This window comes from Salvelinus alpinus, chromosome 28 (assembly GCF_045679555.1).
Source record: "Salvelinus alpinus chromosome 28, SLU_Salpinus.1, whole genome shotgun sequence".
NCBI classification, from domain to species: Eukaryota; Metazoa; Chordata; class Actinopteri; order Salmoniformes; family Salmonidae; genus Salvelinus; species Salvelinus alpinus.
The window spans coordinates 27,048,454-27,057,933 of NC_092113.1; positions in this window are offsets into that span (position 1 = coordinate 27,048,454).

Below are 9,480 nucleotides of genomic sequence, written 5' to 3' on the forward strand. Positions count from 1 at the left end.
AAGCAGCCATTATGAACCATGTAGCTCGAGTTGCACTGCAAAGTGGCTGCATGCTGCTAATAGTTGACACTGACAGTATCTTTCACAGTTTCCCCTTGTGTTGCCGTGGGAATATCCCATAAACACCAGAGCACCTGATGTGTTACATTTTAGACTGAGAGGGTTGACATCCAACACAGCGAATTGTGCAAATCTGTCAAATCTGATCACTCCAATGAGTACCATGACTCATGTTACCCAATCATAGGCGCTAATGCTGGCCAGCCAATCTCCTCTGACATTTCACAGGTTTAATCTCATTCAAGATGCAACAAAAACCTCTCCATGTTCTTCACTTATAGAGGGATCAAATGACAAATGACTGATGCAATAGTGATATCAAAATGCCACAAAGGGCGAACGGTTTGCTGATGTCAACGTTGTGAAGAGTGCCCCATGGTGGCAGTGGAGTTATGGTATGGACAGGCATAAGCTATGGAAAAGGAACACAATTGCATTTTATCGATGGCAATTTGAATGCACAGAGACGAGATACTCAGGCCCATTGTTGTGCCATCACATCATGTTTCAGCATGATAATGCACAGCCCCATGTCGCAAGGATCTGTACACAATTCCTGGAAGCTGAAAATGTCCCAGTTCTTCCATTGCCTGCATACTCACCAGACATGTCACCCATTGGATCATGTTTGGGATGCTCTGGATCGATGTGTACAACAGCGTGTTCCGGTTCCCGCTAGTATCCAGCAACTTCGTATACAGCCATTGAAGAGGAGTGGGACAACGTTCCACAGGCCACAATCAACAGCCTGATCAACTCTATGTGAAGGAGATGTGTTGTGCTGCATGAGGCATATGGTGGTCACATCAGATACTGACCGGATTTCTGTTCCACGCCCCTACTTTTTTTTATAGGGTATCTGCATTCCCAGTCATGTGGAATCCATAGGTTAGGGCCTAATTTATTTATTTGTAACACAGTAAAATCTTTGAAATTGTTGCATGTTGCGTTTATATTTTTGTTCAGTGTATATAACCACATTAAACACCTAAAATTATCCACCTCTTACCAGACCTGTGTTCAAATACATGGGTATTTGAGTATCTGGTATTTAAAATATATATTTTTCTGTGTATTTGAGTATTTTCAAATACACAGCCCAAAACAAGTACTTTTATTTGAGTATTTTAATGGTTATTTGTATAAAAAATATGTATGTATACCAAATTGGTATTTAAAATACTTATTTGAAGTACTATTTTCAAATCCCTAAGTTAAGTACATGTAACCAATGATATATGAAAACGTAAGTGATAGGTCAATGTCCTCATTATGGTTTTACAGTCTTGTTTGATCCGTTTTATGTACACATTTTATTAGAATACTTATGAAATGCACATTGTTATATTTGGTAACACTTTCTTATTTTCCCTCGACTCCAACCCCATTCGATGCATTGAACGGATGTGGGTGGATTAGTGTCTACATAGGGGTGCAGGTTGCGAACACTCACAAAAGCTCTGACGAAAGCCTTGAGGCAAAGAGCAGTGATACTAGCAAGGGCAGTGTGCGGGTTTCTTATTTTTTCTCATCTTATTCAGCTGTTACCATGCAAATGCAAAAAAGATAGCTCAGATGTGCGAATGCCTTTTGAATTTAGTATCTGGTATTTAAATTTTAAAAATCTGTGTATTTGAGTATTTTCAAGTACACAGCCCAAAATAAGTACTTTTATTTGAATGGTTATTTGTAAAATGAAATGTTTAGAATTTTCACATATTTATTTAAAATACTATTTAGTTAAATGCATGGGAATGTATTTGATTCAGTGTTTTTGAGTATTTTCAAATATATTAAAATAATAAGTATTTCCAATTGTATTTCCAAATACATGTACATTAAAATATTAAACGACTTGTCTTTTAAAATCAAATATATCTGAATACTTACTTCGGAAATTAATGTGAAAGTAATTCAGATTTTTTTAATAGTATTTGTACCTAGGTCTGCCTATTGCAATTGAAATCCCCGCACTGCCCCCACATGGCTGCCTGGTCCCCTGCATAACAGCCTCTGCATTGCATTGTGAGCAGATTGTCCAATGGGGGCACTGTGAGCTCACGACTGGGGATGATCCACAATTTTGGAACACATTTTAAGGTTGACTGTTCAGAACAGAATTTTAAGAACTCGTCTGAGCCCATCATTCACGCAAGGCAAATTGGTCAGACTTTGCATTTTATCTGTTGGAACATAGTTGGGTAACAAATCAATAGGTTTGTTAGAATACACACCAGCAGTCTACATGAGTTTATCATGATGTAGGCTTAGAGTGTAGTTTATACAGGCTTAGCTCTGTTGTTTGGAAACCAACACAGAAAAATTCTCTCTACTAATAATATCTTGATTATGGTTATGCAAATGTGGTGATTACTGTGGATGCATTCATCATATACATGTTTCGAGATAGAATATAGTGCCCCATAATGTGCTCCCTCTTCTAGTTTGGCTTTTATTGCACTTGGGTACAAAACATATTTTCTGTCATTGTGTAGTGGGTTGTGAGAATGCCTCTATTGTGATCTCCCTCCCACTCTGGACATTCTTCCCCATCCACTACCCACACGCCCACCCTGGGTCACACAACTTGGGTTATGGAGACATGTGAGACTCGTTGACTGTTCCAATAGTGGTTTCACTCTGAGGTCCAGAATCTACTGACGTCATTATTTTGATTGTTGGTTATTGGACAAAATACGAAATTCAACAATTCAGCTATATAAGGACAATTCCATTTAGGATTGGCCTGAATTGTTAAAAACCAAGAGCCATGAAGGAATATGTACAGTTTGATGTTTTCCAATGAGGCCTCAATAACTTATTCAACTCATCAATGGTAATGGTAAAAGACAACCAAAGCCCTATCCATAGATTCAACATATTTCCCCCTTTCAGAAACATTGATCTCTGAGCTCAGCCTTCTGCATAGGTAGGAATGACTCATCACAAAGTCCATCCTGAGCGGGCAATCAGCACAGGTAGCACAATCTGTAGAAGGCTTTCATGTTGAATACACTGTCATATATCTCCAGGCACTGGCTGCATGGTTTTCACCTATAGCTGATGAGGCCGCCGTGGCTGCCCGCTGCTGCCTGCTGTGTCTCAGTAGAGGTGTGGGCCTAGGGTGGGGAGTGTACACTGTCCTTTTTCCCATGGACCCACAGGAAAAGAGAACAGGAAGTGTGACGAGAGACCCAAACACGCGGCAGGCCGAGCCAGGAAAGGAAAGGGGAGGCAATGGAACACCTCCAGCACCCCTTCAACTCTCTGTCAGGCCCTAGCTGCAGTGTGGTTTGGAGCGGTGGGCCAGTGGCATGCTTTTGTTTTGATTTCTCGCTAAGGCTGGGGCTTGGACAAAAGCCATCACTCTGACTCACACATGTTAGATTTTGACTATCTTTCTTTTTAGCTCCTTTTCTTTCCTTTTTTCTTAGATGAAATTCCTCTTGTAGCTGTTGCAGATACAGCTCATAGATGAAATAGCACTGTTATTGTCTCAAAGTTTCCTGGACCTGCTCAAGGTCATCATCCCATGAATGTTTTAAAAGAAATAGGGACTTTACAGTCAGTGTTCTTCTTAGTTTAATCTCTTCTCTTAAGCCATTATGGATTTGAGCAACAGTGATGCAGGTAAAATCCCCATAATAACACAAAGCTGCACATGTTCTTATTTTTTCCATTATATTTTTTAAAAATTGAAGGAATTGAAGAGAGCTAGGCCTGTGCCATCCCTACCCAGCTATGCAGGTTATAACATTGCATGCGGGCATGTTTGCACAACCCTGTTGTGTATGTTTTGTCTCTGTTCAAAACAAATATATTGCATTCCAACTCACATCATGTGAGTACAGTACTGTTACCATCCGTTCTCGTGTTATGTTCATAGTCTGTCCTGAAAACTGTTACTTCATACTCTGTAGAGGGAAAGATATGGAGGCCAGATGAAGGAAAAACACTGCCTAGGCTATTGGCTATGTACAAGGCTTTGTAGAAATATGACCCAAATACAATTGATTACAATACCACTGCTTCAGCGAGAGTGATATGTGATTTACTACATCAGTGGCATGAACATAGAGATTCAATATAATAGTGTTGTATTTACTTCTGTGGGCATGAATATATCACCACAAATGATCATGCGATCTGAAACTCAAACGGAAAAAACTGACAGCGTGCAGAAACAACACACCAGCCACCCAACTTCCCCTATTTCCTTGTGACAACCTTTTCAAACAATGCTAAAATGATGTCACTAATTTCTTCAGTTTGCTTTGTTGGGAGTCTTCCACTTTCACTGTCGTCATCTCCCCTCTTGGGATCATTGATTCTCCTCTTGAAATATCACATCACAGATGACTCAGTGATCTCCTCTGTCTGGCATTATGTTATGGTCTCTCTCTTTCTCTGGTGGAGGATGAGTGGGACTGCTTAGGCCAATTCATCACTTTAATCAACCATAATCTATCTACGGATTAGCTTTTTGAATATGTATCGTCACTTGTCATTAAAATTCTGTTGTACAAGTTAAACTTTTCTAATTGGTTTACTTTAAAGTGTCAAACTTAGACAAAGATTGACATCATTACCGGGAAGTAATGGAAAAATGTGAGACAGTTAGCTATCTGTTTCAAATTCAAACCATGTACACACGGTTATGCCTGGGCACCTATCGACGACACAAGTTGTTCTGCTTCCACGAGCACATCCAATGCTAGCATCAGTAATTCTACATTTGTTGTTAGCCCAGCTAGCATGGACACTGACAGTTGTGGATCTGATGCAGCCGAAGAGCTACTGCCGCCTTACTGGGGAAAGCACCAAGCTACTGCCCCCTTACTGGGGAAAGCACCAAGCTACTGCCCCCTTACCGGGGAAAGCACCGAACAACAGACAGGGACGTTGGACCATCGAAGAGGCGCAAATATGATGAGAACTAGATTGATTTGGGGTTCACTTATATTGGGAGTAGTGCCTTTCCTCAGCCACAGTCTGTTATATGTGCAAAAGTACTATCTCACAACTCGATGAAACCTCTTGTGCAGACATTTAGAAACAAAACATGCCAATTTGAAAAATAAGCCACAGGAGTTTTTTAAGCGAGAATTAAGACGACTTTCGAGTAGTAAGACATGTATAAAAGCACCAGATACCATTAATAAGAAGGGTCTAGAAGCATCTTATATGGTGAGCTACCGAGTGGCTAGGACAGGCAAGCCCCATACTATTGTGGAGGACTTAATTCTTCCTGCTACCGCGGATATGGCTGGGACAATGCTGGGGGAAAATGGCAAAAAAACTACACAGACAATGCCTGCATCAAACAACACTGTTTCACGACACGTCATTGACATGGCAGGAGATGTTTTGAAACAATTACTGCTTCGCATACAAGCCAGTGAATTCTATGCGTTACAGCTGGATGAGTCAACAGACTTGGCGGGCCTGGTACAGCTGGTATATATCCGTTACATTTATGAGGGGTCAATTAAGGAAGACATCCTCTTCTGCAAACCACTGGAAACCAGGACAACAGGAGATTATATTTTTTAAAGTACTGGACAGCTTTGTGACATCAAATGGACTTTGGTGGTCAAGATGTGTTGGTATCTGTACTGATGGCGCAAAAGTCATAACAGGGAGACATAGTGGAGTGGTAACGAGTGTGCAAGCAGTTGCTCCCAATGCCACTTGGGTACACTGCAGCATCCACCGAGAGGCTTTTGCTGCCAAAGGAATGCCTGACAGTTAGAAATACGTTTTGGACACTACAGTGAAAATGGTTAACTCTGTTAAAGCAAGGCCCCTGAACTCTTGTGTATTTTCTGCAATATGCAATGATATGGGCAGCGACCATGTAACGCTTTTATAACATACAGAGGAGCGCTGGTTATCAAGGGGCAAAGTATTGACACGTTTTTTTTAAATTGAGAGACGAGCTTAAAGTTTTCTTGACTGTCTGTAACGATTGTCGTCTGAAGATGAGGAATCATTGGACCAAAGCGCAGCGTGGTAAGTGTTCATGTTAATTTATTAAAACAGAACACTCAACAAAATAACAGAGAGAATGAAACGAAACAGTCCTGTCTGGTACAGACACAAAGACAGAAAACAACTACCCACAAAACACAGGTGGGAAAAGGCTACCTAAGTATGGTTCTCAATCAGAGACAACGATAGACAGCTGCCTCTAATTGAGAACCACACCCGGCCAAACACACATAAATAGAAAACATAGAACACAAAACATAGAATGCCCACCCCAACTCACTCCCTGACCAAACCAAAATAGAGACATAAAAAAGGAACTAAGGTCAGTGCGTGACACTGTCCTTAATTTTCACTTGTCTGACCGCTTGCATGATGACGAGTTTTTCACACGGCTGGCCTATCTGGGTGAAGGTTTTTCTCACCTGAACGATCTGAATCTAGGATTACAGGGACTCTCCGCAACTATATTCAATGTGCGGGACAAAATTGAGGCTATGATTAAGAAGTTGGAGCTCTTCTCTGTCTGCATTAACAAGGACAACACACAGGTCTTTCCATCATTGTATGATTTTTTTGTGTGCAAATGAACTCAAGCTTACGGACAATGTCAAATATAATGTAGCGAAGCACCTGAGTGACTTGGGTGCGCAATTACGCAGGTACTTTCCCGAAACTGATGACACAAACAACTGGATTCGTTATCCCTTTCATGCCCTGCCTCCAATCCACTTACCGATATCGGAACAGGAGCGCCTCATCGAAATTGCAATAAGCGGTTCTGTGAAAATTTTATTTCATCAGAAGCCACTGCCAGATTTCTGGATTGGGCTGTGCTCAGAGTATCCTGCCTTCGCAAATCGCGCTGTTAAGACACTGATGTCCTTTGCAACCAACATACCTATGTGAGAGTGGTTTCTCGGCCCTCACTAGCATGGAAACTAAATACAGGCACAGACTGTGTGTGGAAAATGATTTAAGACTGAGACTCTCTCCAATACAACCCAACATTGCAGAGTTATGTGCATCCTTACCATCACACCCTTCTCATTAACCTGTGGTGAGATGCACAATTTTCAATGAACAAATAAGGTTTTATATGTAAAATGGTTAAATAAGGAGCAAAATTAGTGATTATTATTATATTATTATTTGTGCCCTGGTCCTAAAAGAGCTCTTTGTCACTTCCCACGAGCCGGGTTGTGACAAAAACTCACACTCATTCTTATGTTTAATAAATGTATCGTATAGTGTGTGTGGCAGGCTTACAATGGTGGCAAACAACAACATTTGAGAGTGCGCTGACCCTGGTGCTAGAGGGGTACGCAGCTGGAGGTTGAATGTTTGAAGAGGTACAGGACTATAAAAAGTTTGTGAACCACTGCAGTACAGTATCTTTTAGTTGCACCCTCTCCCTGCTGGCTCAACATCCTCTCTCCTCATGGACAAACACTGGATGAAGCTGCTAGAACACACAACACAGAGCTACTGACGCACAGTGCAGCGGCGGCTGTTTTCACAGTCAGTACATCCATGTCTGAGCCTCTGCTTGTTGGGTTGATTTACATATGCCTGGTAGAAGATTATTGGCACCCTTGATAAAGATTAGCAAAAAAGACTATGAAATAAATAATACATATAGTGAGCTATGTTGTATGTAAAACAAAACATCTGAGAATTATATTATTTTATACTAATACAATTGCTCAGAGAAAGATTTTTTTTTAACAAGTGATATATACTATATATATTTTTCTCTCAAAAAGATGAAAGGGGTGAAAATTAGTGGCACCCCTGTTTTCAATACCTTTCAATACCTTACCTTGTGAAGAGAACGGCACTGAGCCTTTTTCTAAAATGTTTTATGAGATTGGAGAACACATTGGGAAGGATCTTAGACCATTCCTCCATACAGAATCTTTCCAGATCCTTGATATCCTTTGTCTGCGCTTATAGACTGCCCTCTTTAATTCAAACCACAGGTTTTCAATGGGGTTAAAGTCCGGAGACTGAGATGGCCATTGCACAATGTTGATTTTGTGGTCAAGTAACCATTTCTTAGTGGATTTTGATGTGTGCTTGGGGTTATTGTCTTGCTGGAAGATCCACTTGCGGCTAAGTTTCAGCCTCCTGGCAGAGGCAGGTTTTTGGCTAAAATGTCTTGGTACTGGGTAAAGTTCATGATGCCGTTGACCTTATGAAGGGCCCCAGGACCAGTAGAAGCAGAATAGCGCCATAATATCAACGATCCACCACCATATTTTACAGTAGTTATGGGGTTATTCTTTCTTTATGCATCCTTATTTCGATGCCAAACCCACCACTGGTGTGCCGTGGCAAAAGGGTTCTATACTGAACAAAAATATAAACACAACATGCAACAATTTCAAAGATTTTACTGAGTTACAGTTCATAGAAGGAAATCAGTCAAATGGAATAAATTCATTACGCCCTAATCTATGGGTTTCACGTGACTGGGCAGGATCACAGCCATGGATGGGCCTGGGATGGCATAGGCCCACCCACTGGGGAGCCAGGCCAAGCTAATCAGAATGGGTTTTTCCCCACAAAAGGGCTTTATTACAGACAGAAATACTCCTAAGCACCCCCTCTCTCCCTCTTCAGATGATCCCGCAGGTGAAGAAACCGGATGTGTTGGTCCTGGGCTGGCGTGGTTACACGTGATCTGCGGTTGTGAGGCCGGTTGGATGTACTGCCAAATTTTCTAAAACAACGTTGGAGGCGGCTTATGGTAGATAAATTAACATTCAACTCTGGCAACAGCTCTGGTGGACATTCCTGCAGTTAGCATGCCAATTGCACGCTCCCTGAAAAAACATCTGTGGCATTGTGTTGTGTGACAAAACTTCACATTTTAGAGTGGCCTTTTATTGTCCCCGGCACAAGGTGTACCTGTGTAATGATCATGCTGTTTAATCAGCTTCTTGATATGCCACACCTGTCAGGTGGATGGATTATCTTGGCAAATGAGAAATGCTCTCTGACAGGGATGCAAACAAATTTGTGCACAAAATATGAGAGAAATAAGCTTTTTGTGTGTATGGACATTTCTGGGATCTTTTATTTCAGCTCAGGAAACACTTTACATGTTGTGTTTTATATTTTTGTTCAGTATATTTTCATGTCATCCATGTCATCCAACAAATGCTAAACTGCATGACACAAAAATATAGCTGTTTTTTTGCTCATCTTTATCAAGGGTGCCAAAAATGTTGGACCTGACTCTATGTATGTGCTGTACTGTACATTAAGACTGTGTTTTCCCCTCCACTTTTTTACTTCTTCAACATCCCAGAACACTTTGAGTTCCAGAACGGTCTGAACCCAACCATTTCCCTTCTCTCTGGAGACAGGAAACGGTTACTGTTACCACTTCCCTACTTCTGCTTCTAACCCAGCAGAGACGTCCTC